General features: G+C 45.1%; 1 pseudogene; it reads left to right on the forward strand.

Moving 5' to 3' along the window:
* LOC122691733 overlaps positions 1-9,794 on the forward strand; it is a 31,702-nt pseudogene extending 21,908 nt beyond the window's left edge.
* The last annotated feature ends 2,926 nt before the right edge of the window (positions 9,795-12,720 follow it).

Below are 12,720 nucleotides of genomic sequence, written 5' to 3' on the forward strand. Positions count from 1 at the left end.
AGCATTCCTGAGGAACTGGCTCCAGTGGCCACTGACAAGTATTTAGGAGGGACAGATGACCCTGTCAAAAAGAAAGGCCTGTTCCTGGACTTGATAGCAGATGGAATGTTTGGTGTCCCATCTGTGAACGTGGCCCGTCGCCACAGAGGTGAGTCCGCACATTGAACAGGCGGGGGTCACCGCCACGCCACCATCACTGACTCCTGCCCAGACCTTGGCACAAACAGATAGGTGGGAACTGCGGACGGTCATCCATCCAAAACTGATCGCATCTGGGGCCCTGTCCTGCTTTGGTTTCCACCAGAAGCAGGCTCTGAGAAAAGGATCCAAATGCAGGTAGTGTATTTGGGGGTGATCCCAGATAACACTGGTAGAGGAGTGGGGAAGGGACATGAATGGAGAAGGAAGTCAGTCTGCACGGTGCTGTCAGGCGAGTGTCCGCCACGGACACCTGGCGCTGGGGAGCTCGGGGAAACCAGCAGAAGACGGAGCTCTGGCTACCAAAGACCTCCGGCAAAGAGCTGCAGCTATGGGAGGTAGAATTCAGGCCAGTGTTCTGGGAAGCAGAGAACGTGGGGAAGCACCGACAGCCTCTGCCCAGGGGCCCCTCACCTGAATTACAGTAGTCTGTGCGGCCACAGGGTGCATATTGGAGGATTTGTCTTAGAAGTCTCCAGGGTCAGAGCTAGCTACAATCTAGTTTGTTAGCCAGGGGAGCTGGGAATACCATGAGGCCAAGCGTAGGATCAGTAGTGTTGTCCGGGGGACTTCACTGATGGCCTGTGCTTCAGACTGTGTGCCTCCAAGGCAGAGGGCAGAGGTTCGAGCCTTGATCAGGGAACTAACAGCCTGCATGCTGTGCCATGCAGCCAAAAAAAAAAGGAGTGTTTTCTGGGACCAAGAAAGTGCAAAGGACTGAGCACTGGAAGAGTAGGAGCAGGTGGTCTGGTAAATGTCAATGTCTGTGGCCAACTTACGTTTATCCCAGTGGTGCTGTGTCTACCACAGGACCGTCCAACGTTGATCCGAGGCCGTGTGTGGGGTGTGAGGTCAGGGATGGATGAGCCCACCTGGAGAAGAGGTGTTCCTTTTGGGTACCTTCTGAGTTCCTCTCAGGGCCCTTCCTTTCCTGGAGCCCTCCCTCATTCACCTAGTCTGCAAGCCAGGAGATGGTGCTTTGATCCAGACCTCTCTGCCTAACCGTGCTAGGAGGGTTTTAAATTGGAGACTTTATAAGCAACTAAAGTGTAGCTACAGCTGACATATTCTGTCCCCAAGCATTCAGTAATTTGGAGGTGCTAGCTACCACTTCCTCCTTTCGGGCTGCCCGGAGTCAAATTGTCCATGTACTTGGTCTTGCCTCTTGCTGTGTGTCTGATTTGTAGGATCGCCCTCTGCATCCGTGCCACCCCCAGCCATGCTAGGCTTGCGTTTTCTTTTATCTGACTTCTCACGACTTTGTGTTTTTTCCTGTTTTTTACACTTTTTATTTTATATTGGAGTGTACCCCGTTACCCATCCTGTGATCATTTCAGATGGACAGCAGAGAGACTCAGTCATATATGTACATGACACATCACAACTTTGAATTCAGGGTCTTATTGCCAGCACTTCTTGGAGTTTATCAATGTTATGTTTTCATTGTTGTAGTTCTCTCAATCTCTTTTTGATTAAAAAACATGTTACTCTAAAAAAAAAGCATTTTCTGAATCTGAAGTTAATCTTACCATTGAAACAGTTTTGAAAATAGGGGAACATATACAGGAGCAACTATATATCACTCATAATTCCTTCACCTAAAGTATGAGCTATAAAGTTTTGACATATTTTCTTTTATTAATCTTTCCGTGTCTTAGGTATAATGTTAAAATTAATTATTATATTGTCCACAGAACACTGTATTGCAGTCATTTCCTCATTGTCAGTGCTGTTTCATGAAAAATCTCAATTATTTCATGGCACGATGGATTAAATTTCCTTTAGTGTCCCTGTCCCAGTGGATATTTAGCCAGGTTGCTCATTTTAATGCTAGACACAGCATCATACTCAGCCTCATGTGCATATATCTTTAGCCAAGTCTCAAATCATTTTCCTGGGGTTGGATTAAGAAGTGAAACTATTAAGCTGGGCTGTTGGAGCGTTTTAATGTTCTTGATACATTTTGTGAAATTGCTTTCCAGTGTGTGAGAGTGCAAATTTCTTAATGATCTCACTTGGGATAGTCAGGTGAAAAGAATGAAAATAATGCTGCCAATTTTATTTTTTATTTTTTTGCTTGCTCTAATTTGTTTTTTTTTTTTTCATTTATTTTTATTCATTGGAGGCTAATTATTTTACAATATTGTAGTGGTTTTTGCCATACATTGACATGAACCAGGCATGGATTTACATGTGTTCCCCATCCCGATCCCCCCTCCTGCCTCCCTCTCCATCCCATCCCTCTGGGTCTTCCCAGTGCACCAGCTCTGAGCACCCGTCTCATGCATCCAACCTTGGCTGGTGATCTGTTTCACCCTTGATAGCACACTTCTTTCAATGCTGTTCTCTCTGAACATCCCACCCTCACCTTCTCCCACAGAGTCTAAAAGTCTGTTCTGTACATCTGTGTCTCTTTTTCTGTTTTGCATATAGGGTTATCGTTACCATCTTTTAAAATTCCATATATATGCATTAGTATACTGTTTTGGTCTTTATCTTTCTGGCTTACTTCACTCTGTATAATGGGCTCCAGTTTCATCCATCTCATTAGAACTGATTCAAATGAATTCTTTTCAATGGCTGAGTAATATTCCATAATGTATATGTACCACAACTTTCTTATCCATTCGTCTGCTGATGGGCATCTAGGTTGCTTCCATGTCCTGGCTATTATAAACAGTGCTGCGATGAACATTGGGGTACACTTGTCTCTTCCAGATCTGGTTTCCTTGGTGTGTATGCCCAGGAGTGGGATTGCTGGGTCATATGGCAGTTCTATTTCCAGTTTATTAAGGAATCTCCACACTGTTCTCCATAGAGGCTGTACTAGTTTGCATTCCCACCAACAGTGTAAGAGGGTTCCCTTTTCTCCACACCCTCTCCAGCATGTATTGCTTGTAGACTTTTGGATAGCAGCCATTCTGTCTGGCATGTAATGGTACCTCACTGAGGTTTTGATTTGCATTTCTCTGATAATGAGTGATGTTGAGCATCTTTTCATGTGTTTGTTAGCCATCTGTATGTTTTCTTTGGAGAAATGTCTGTTTAGATCTTTGGCCCATTTTTTGATTGGGTCATTTATTTTTCTGTAATTGAGCTGCAGGAGTTGCTTGTGTATTTTTGAGATTAATCCTTTGTCTGTTTCTTCATTTGCTATTATTTTCTCCCATTCTGAAGGCTGTCTTTTCACCTTGCTTATAGTTTCCTTTGTTGTGCAAAAGCTTTTAAGTTTCATTAGGTTCCATTTGTTTATTTTTGCTTTTATTTCCAACATTCTGGGAGGTGGGTCATAGAGGATCCTGCTGTGATTTATGTCGGAGAGTGTTTTGCCTGTGTTCTCCTCTAGGAGTTTTATAGTTTCTGGTCTTAGATTTAGATCTTTAATCCATTTTGAGTTTATTTTTGTGTATGGTGTTAGAAAGTGTTCTAGTTTCATTCTTTTACAAGTGGTTGACCAGTTTTCCCAGCACCACTTGTTAAAGAGGTTGTCTTTTTTCCATTGTATATTCTTGCCTCCTTTGTTGAAGATAAGGTGTCCATAGGTATGTGGATTTATCTCTGGGCTTTCTATTCTGTTCCATTGATCTATATTTCTGTCTTTGTGCCAGTACCATACTGTCTTGGTGACTGTGGCTTTGTAGTAGAGCCTGAAGTCAGGCAGGTTGATTCCTCCAGTTCCATTCTTCTTTCTCAAGATTGCTTTGGCTATTTGAGGTTTTTTGTATTTCCATACAAATTGTGAGATTATTTGTTCTAGTTCTGTGAAGAATACCGTTGGTAGCTTGATAGGGATTGCATGGAATCTATAGATTGCTTTGGGTAGTATAGTCATTTTCACAATATTGATTCTTCCAATCCATGAACACGGTATATTTCTCCATCTATTTGTGTCCTCTTTGATTTCTTTCATCAGTGTTTTATAGTTTTCTATATAGGTCTTTTGTTTCTTTAGGTAGATATACTCCTAAGTATTTTATTCTTTTTGGTGCAATGGTGGATGTATTCTTTCCTTAATTTCTCTTTCTGTTTTCTCATTGTTAGTGTATAGGAATGCAAGGGATTTCTGTGTGTTCATTTTATATCCTGCAGCTTTACTATATTCATTGATTAGCTCTAGTAATTTTCTGGTAGAGTCTTTAGGGTTTTCTATGTAGAGGATCATGTCATCTGCAAACAGTGAGAGTCTCACTTCTTCTTTTCCTATCTGGATTCCTTTTATTTCTTTTTCTGCTCTGATTGCTGTGGCCAAAACTTCCAAAACTATGTTGAATAGTAGGGGTGAGAGTGGGCACCCTTGTCTTGTTCCTGATTTTAGGGGAAATGCTTTCAATTTTTCACCATTGAGTTTAAAGTTTGCTGTGGGTTTGTCATATATAGCTTTTATTATGTTGAGGTATGCTCCTTCTATTCCTGCTTTCTGGAGAGTTTTTATCATAAATGGATGTTGAATTTTGTCAAAGGCTTTTTCTGCATCTATTGAGATAATCATATGGTTTTTATCTTTCAGTTTGTTAATGTGGTATATTACAATGATTGATTTGCAGGTATTAAAGCATCCTTGCATTCCTGGGATAAAGCCCACTTGGTCATGATGTGTGATCTTTTTAATATGTTGTTGGATTCTGTTTGCCAGAATTTTGTTAAGGATTTTTGCATGTATGTTCATCAGTGTTATTGGCCTGTAGTTTTCTTTTTTTGTGTCATCTTTGTCTGGTTTTGGAATTAGGGTGATGGTGGCCTCATAGAATGAGTTTGGAAGTTTACCTTCTTCTGCAATTTTCTGGAAGAGTTTGAGTAAGATAGGTGTTAGCTCGTCTCTAAGTTTTTGGTAGAATTCAGCTGTGAAGCCATCTGGTCCTGGGCTTTTGTTTGCTGGAAGATTTCTGATTACAGTTTCGATTTCCGTGCTTGTGATGGGTCTGTTAAGATCTTCTATTTCTTTCTGGTTCAGTTTTGGAAAGTTATACTTTTCTAGGAATTTGTCCATTTCTTCCAAGTTGTCCATTTTATTGGCATAGAGCTGCTGGTAGTAATCTCTTATGATCTTTGTATTTCAGTGTTGTCTGTTGTGATTTCTCCATTTTCATTTCTAATTTTGTTGATTTGGTTCTTCTCCCTTTGTTTCTTGATGAGTCTGGCTAATGGTTTGTCAATTTTGTTTATCTTTTCAAAAAACAGCTTTTAGCTTTGTTGATTTTTGCTATGGTCTCTTTAGTTTCTTTTGCATTTATTTCTGCCCTAATTTTTAAGATTTCTTTCCTTCTACTAACCCTGGGGTTCTTCATTTCTTCCTTCACTAGTTGCTTTAGGTGTAGAGCTAGGTTATTTATTTGACTTTTTTCTTGTTTCTTGAGGTAAACCTGTAATGCTATGAACCTTCCCCTTAGCACTGCTTTTACAGTGTCCCATAGGTTTTGGGTTGTTGTGTTTTCATTTTCATTTGTTTCTATGCATATTTTGATTTCTTTTTTTATTTCTTCTATGATTTATTGGTTATTTGCTGTCAACTTTATATAAGTCCTTCCTCACCAAAAAAAGGAGAACCTCACTTTGTTTTAGTTTACGTATATTTTATTACTAGCTTTCTCCCACCTTCTACTTCTCTTGTAGCTCCTAAGTGTTATTATTGAAATCTCTGTCCTACGTTTCTGTGAAGATTATGTTGTGATTGTGGGAATTTTTTGTAAAATAAATCTCAATAGTTTAAGGTGAAACAGTTAAAAAAAACAAAACAATAAGAGGAAGGGAAAGAAGATGATCATAACTGAGTTCTGTCACGCACACTAGGTCTTTCTTGTATGGTTGGGTCCTGAGTTTCTTTCTCTTTTTTGCCCACAATATGCGGCATACTGGATCCTGATTCCCTGAGCAGGGATTGAACCTGCACCCCCTGCAGTTGAAGTGCAGAGTCTTAACCACTTGGCCTCCAGGGAAGCCCCCTGAGTTCTAACACTTGTGAGTGGCAGAGGCAAGAGTAGACACCCTCGTCACAAAAATCTCTGCTCGACCCTGCAGCACCTGGTTAGCACGTGGACTATGGAGCCGTGGAAGGATTGTTTCTTCCAAACAGCACCTCTTGCTAAACCAAGAATGACATGATGGGGTAGAAAAGGGAGGCAACTAAATTATTCTCCATCCTCCTGTCAGGGTGGTGAATATTCTTACACCATGGAGTGGACAAATGTTTAATAATATAAAGAAATTATTATAGTCATTACAAAACTACATATCCAATAATACCCTTATTTTTTATACATAAGTACTAAAGTATTAGCAGAGGTTTCTCTGAGTGGTGTGATTATAAGTGAGCATTGTGTTCATTTTCCTTTATCTGTATTTTCAAAACGTGATAGTGTCACAAACTGGGGAGAAGTTGTGATATCTCCCCACCAGTCTGCCTTGGGGCCTGACCCTTCCCCTTCAGAGTCACTGGCTGCGGCATAACGATCAATGCAAAGCACAGAGGTCCCCAGGTGGGTGGCCCACGAGAAAGCCCTGAAGGAGAAAGATGGGCATCTCTGCTGAGCATCAGCAGGAAAAGTAACATCTTCTTGGGGCTTCAAGGGAGGGTGGAGAGAGGGGAGTGGGGAGGGGAAGAGAGAGGCCAGGAGAGAGGGCCTGTCCATTTCCTCAGCCCCTTCTCCCTTCTGCCACTGCTGAACACTCCCCAGGCGATGCAGGAAGCAAGACACGTGAGAGGACAGACAAAAAGGAAATGCTGGATTGCGGTTTCCTGAGACACGGGGAGTAAATTGTCCTCTTTCTGCATGGGTTTGTGTTTCAATATCTGCACTTTCAGGCCAGCAACTTGAATTTCCTTGAATCTGCTTCACTTTTAGTAGGTGAGAAAAACACTGGGAATGCTCAAAAATAGGCAGACTCGAAGGCACCTGTTGTGCTGCAGGGATTCTCCACAGGAATGAAAAGCATCCTGCTCTCAATGAAATGTGGGTTTCCCAGCTGGCACTAATGCTAAAGAATCAAGAGACATGAGAGATGCTGGTTCGATCCCTGGGTCGGGAACATCCCCTGGAGAAGGGCATGGCAACCCACTCCAGTATTATTGCCTAGAGAATCCCATGGACAGAGAAGCCTGGCGGGCTATAGTCCGTCCGGTGGCAAAGAGTCAGACAAGACTGAAAAGTCTTAGCACACACATATCAATGAAATGCATTAGTATGTCTGTGTACATAAGCAGTATGTATCTAGACGTTCTGGTATGTGAATGTATTGGTAGGCAAAGACATTTCTATGTATTGACCCAGTGCCTCTATAATGATAGTTATATTGAATTAATTTCCTCAGAGTTTCAACATTTATTCATTCATTCAATAAACACCTGGCTCAATCCAGTTCTACCTCCACCACTAACACACCCTTAAGTCATAGAATTTTCCCAAATTCTTTCTCTACTGTGCTAATAACCAGGGGCTTCCTGCAGGGACACACAGCGTCTGGCATACAGTTGGTTCTCACGGTGGGCAGCTGCTAATAATATTGTTGTTGTCACTCAGGACCAGGTGTGCCACCAATTTCCTGATTCCTAACGCCCTCTCGAGACCCTGATACCATGCAGGTGTGTGTCTGCTGAAACGAACTGTGTATGAATCCATGTCTTACAGATGCCGGAGCCCCAACCTACATGTATGAGTTTCGTTATCGCCCAAGCTTCTCATCAGAGCTGAAACCAGAGACGGTGATAGGAGACCACGGGGATGAGCTCTTCTCTGTCTTTGGGGCTCCATTTCTGAGAGGTGATGGCCCTTTGATGACTATAAGCTTGGAGTTAGAAGATCGGGGTTCAAGTTTTGATTTGGTGACCTTGGGCAAGTTCCTCCTTCTCTCCAGGTCTTACTTTCACCAAAACAACGTTGAAGGATAAAGGGTCCCAACCTTTTTTTTTGCCCTAATGTACATGGTGAAGAATGCATATCCTTGTGCCCTCACCCATGGTCACTCTAAGAATCGAGACCTGGGCATCAGCAAGAAGGGAGGTGGGTCACCGGCAGGGCCCTGCTCAGGGCTAGAAGGCCACCGCTCACTCCGCACTCGTAAGAGCATAGGAGACTGGGAGTGAGAGTAAGGTTAGAACCACTGTTAACCTTGAACCAGGACTAATGTGGCTGTATATCTAACCATGCATCTAAAGCTCATATCTTTTAAAATTAAGTATATTTAAATTATAGTATTTTAAAGAATACCTCTCACGAATGTCCTGAAGGTCTTTAATGTCTTCACCATCAGCAGTTATAGACAACGTGGGTGTTACACACCCCAGGGCCTTGCCTCTGGACACTTCCTGATGGATGACTATTTGGGGATCTTGCAGCTTGGTTCTTTTTCAGATTCTGTGAAAATGTGTGTGGGTGAAGGAAACTGAGAAAAGACCTAAAGGAGAGCATCCTGGGAGGTGGGGTTAGTCTAGCAACAGCCCTGGGGTGTGTCGCTGAAACGCTGCAGGGGAAGGGCAGTCGGGTGGGCACAGAAGACAAGGCGACAGCTTATGGATGGATTCCGACCCTCACTGAGCCCTGGCGGCTCAGATGGTAGAGAATCCACCTGCAATGTGGAAGACCGGGCTTCGATCCCAGGGTTGAGAAGATCTCCTGGAGAAGGGAACGGCAACCCCCACCAGTATTCTTGCCTGGAAAATGCCATGGACAGAGGAGCCTGGCGGGGTACAGTCCATGGGGGTCACAAAGAATCCGAACGACTGAGTGACTTGCGATGAGTCCACTGTCAGTGGTGACAGTCAAGCTTAAAGTGTGCTTGAATAACCCAAGATCTTTTTACAATGCAGGATTTGACTTGGTAGGCCCGGAGTAAGGGCCCCATTTCTGAATTTCCAACAAGTTCTCAAGGGCTGCTGTTGCTCACAAACCACACTTGGAGTAGCAATGGCTTTGTCTCCTCCTCACAGATGGTGCATCAGAAGAGGAGATCAATCTCAGCAAGATGGTGATGAAATTCTGGGCCAACTTTGCTCGGAATGGGTGAGCGGCTCGCAGAGACAGAGTGGGGTTTGGAAGGGACAGGGGACAGGGTTGGGGGAGCTTCCGACATGTGATGGTCAAACACCCCACCATGTGACCTCTGACATGAGAGCTCCCTGTGATGGACTGGCTGCCCAAGACATGGTCAGTCTCCTGGCTCTGGAGGCATATGAGCCTTTGGCAGAAATGAAGCCACGGGATCGCTGACCATCTCAGAGGGTGGTTGGGACCACCCTGTCACTTAGGCGAATTTCTATTTCATTCTGTTTCAGGAACCCCAATGGGGAGGGGCTTCCCCATTGGCCAGTATATGATCATAATGAAGGGTACCTTCAGATTGGCGTCAACACTCAGGTATCCAAGAAGCTGAAAGACGAGGAGGTGGCTTTCTGGAACGAGCTTCTGTCTGAAAGGCCATAAAGAAGGCACCACAGTTAAAACATGCTGAGCTGCGAACAGGACGCTCAACTGGACCCCAAACAAGGCTTTCTCTAGAAATGTCTATGTGTCAAAGAGGCATCTTATTATGTAGTCTGAAGGGGGGAGGGGGAGTTTCTGTTTCTGTGGCCTCAGTTTGGAAATAAATGTTCCTTTGCAGACCAAGTCAATATCTTTGTCTTGCGCTGGAATAAAGCCATCCTCCTTAGTGAGAGCAGGATGAAGACAGTGGGTACCCTTGGCAGGAAGGTGCTCTGGCCGTTCTGGCTCGATCTCTGGGCGGGCAGAGTAGAGCAGGCTGGGCCCTGGGAGGTGCTGAGGGGGATGCTGCATCAGATCCATGCCTCTGGGCCATGCACAGCTCCAATGAGAGGATGTGGGGGACCAGAGTGCCATGTCCCCCTTGTCCATGTGGAGCTGCCTGTAGAGATGGAGGCGACACAGACTGAGGATGTCCCTGGAGTGGGAAAGGGGACTGCACATGGTGAGACTGAGGCATGGCTGCCTGGCCCTTCCTGGCCGTCCCGCAATCTGCACTTCTCCCTTCAACTTACGGATTGTCCCTCCAGGCCCCTCCCTGGGGCCATCTCTTCCAACAACTCATCTGAACCCTTTCTGTGGCCTGGACCACATCAGGGCCAAGCAGTAACCACCTTGGAGTGAGTCCCTGAAGTGTTACCTGAAAACTGTCTCTTTCAGAATGGCTGGGTGATTTTATGGCTTCTCCTGGGTTGTAGAAATCTCAAAGTAATGCCATTTCCACCTTAACACAAAAAAATTATATTATCCTTAAAGTCATGACGTTTTCTGACTGTTTCAGAGTGGCTGCTAGGCAAACAATTACCCTGAAGTCTCAAGGAACACAGGCACTGTGGAGGAGAGATGGAATGCAAACGCTGGCTGACGGCCAGCAGGTGGAAGATGGAGTCACTGCATGTGTGAGTAGAATGAGTCTAAAATGTGAATCAACTGCAAAAGGCCGACGGTGGGCGAGTACGGAAGTATACAGTTCTCAGGAGCATGGACCCCTAGGGGAGTCTACACTCATCGCAGGCCCTTCTCCCTGGATCCCTATCAGGGACCCATGAGAAATGCTAGTAACAGGTAGTAGTTGTTATTCTTATGTCTGTAAGTCATGCCTGACTCTTTTCGACTCCATGGACTGTAACCAGCCAGGCTTCTCTGTCCATGGGATTCTCCAGGCAAGAATACTGGAGTGGGTTACCATTTCATTCTCCAGGGGAGCTTCCCAACCCAGGGATGGAATACATGTCTCCTGCATTGGCAGGCAAGTTCTTGACCACTCAATGGCTGCAGAATCCCTTTCTCTTGGATTGAACATCAAGTAGCAATTCCCTCCAGCAAACACCAGGGGGCGGAACACCTGGAATCAATTGCGTTCACTTAGCACACACTTCAGTTCAGTTCAGTTCAGTTCAGTTGCTCAGTCGTGTGCGACTCTTTGCCACCCCATGAATCGCAGCACGCCAGGCCTCCCTGTCCATCACCAACTCCCGGAGTTGACTCAAACTCATGCCCATCGAATCGGTGATGCCATCCAGCCATCTCACACTGCTCCCTAGTAAACACCACCAGGCTCTCCACCGCTGAATAAACATCAGCACGCAGAGGAAAACGTGAAATCCTTCCATTGGAACCAAGTCTCAGGCACACTCACCCTTCCTTGACAATGACTAGGAAATTCCCTACAAATCCAAGTGAGTATGGGGATTTCCACTAGCTAAGGGCTAGCTTTGAGGGAAGGGCAGCTTTCAGCCTGACCTAGGGAGGAACTTGCAAATATTCAGAGTCAGACCACTGCAAGGACCTGTCAGAGGTCCTGTCAGCAGCACTGGGAAAGCCAAAACCGATGTTCCCTGAGAGGTGGAGGGGAGCAGGGCCACACCAGGCATGTGAGGTCCACACAATGGGGCATTGGTGAAGTGTATCCAGAACAGGTGCACACCTTCAGTGAATATATGTGCAGCTTATAAAAGTCTCTAATGCTAGTAATTTGTTCTTCACATATTTAGGTGAATGTATGTGTTGAAGGGAAAAATGGGTTTGATATATGTTGTTGTTTCAAAAATTTTTTTAGAAATCCATTTACTGACCAAAGTTTTAAACCATGGTGTTAAAAAAAAAAAAAAAAAGATTTTTCCATGGTGTTTTAGAAGCCAGCCCTGTGTAGATGTCAAGCAAGAGGTGTGTTGGATTTCATCCCCTCCGAGTACTCTTCCAGGCTCTCACCAAGACTGAGTTTGGCAGGGTTTCCCAGAGAAGGAAAATGAGAAATGGAGAACTTTCTCCGCAAACCATACTCTTAACATGAATACAGTGAAACCCTACGTTTCTCAGATGCCGTAATCATCTGGACGATGCTTTCCTTTGAGCTGAGAAACTGAAGATATGAGAGGTGACCTGCTAAGACAGAGTCGGGGGTGGTGGGGAGGCTCCTCTCTGGTCCAGAACCCAGGTCTCTGGGCTTCTGGTCCAGTTCATCACCCCAGTCCTCATGGACATGAACTTTTTGTGTCCAAGACAAAAAGGAAAACAGGGCCAGAATAAAGTCAACAGCGTTTATTACCACTCAGGTGTTTCATAGAAACAGGAACGTGGCGCCGAGTCAGGTTGTATGAAAAGGAAGAAACTGCAGGTTGGCTGGTTGCTCTATGGACACCGGGCAGGCTCTCCCCTGCATCATGTGCAGCGGCTGCACTTGTCCGAGGCCCCTTTGCAGACATAGCCCTGGGCACACGAGGCACACCCCGCAGGGCTGCAGGAGCAGCAGGCTGGGGAAGCAACGGCAAGGCAAAGTCAGAGCACACGTTATCCACAACCCCCTTCCCCTAGCAGGCCTCACACAAGCTGCCCTGACGCCCAGACCAGGACTTTCACAGAGTCCGCTGTCCTGATGTCATTGCTGTCGGTTACCAGGTGAAGCTTTCCTGCCGCATGTTTGCCCGGGACAGGGCACAGGGCCTCTGGGGACAAGAGAAAGCCAGCTCCCAGTCCATCACTTAAGAGAGAACGTCCCCCAGGGCAAGGTGGAGGCCGTCACCCTCACAGAGCACCTCCCAGTGGGAATAGG

The sequence above is a fragment of the Cervus elaphus genome, chromosome 4 (genome assembly GCF_910594005.1).
Source record: "Cervus elaphus chromosome 4, mCerEla1.1, whole genome shotgun sequence".
NCBI classification, from domain to species: domain Eukaryota; kingdom Metazoa; phylum Chordata; class Mammalia; order Artiodactyla; family Cervidae; genus Cervus; species Cervus elaphus.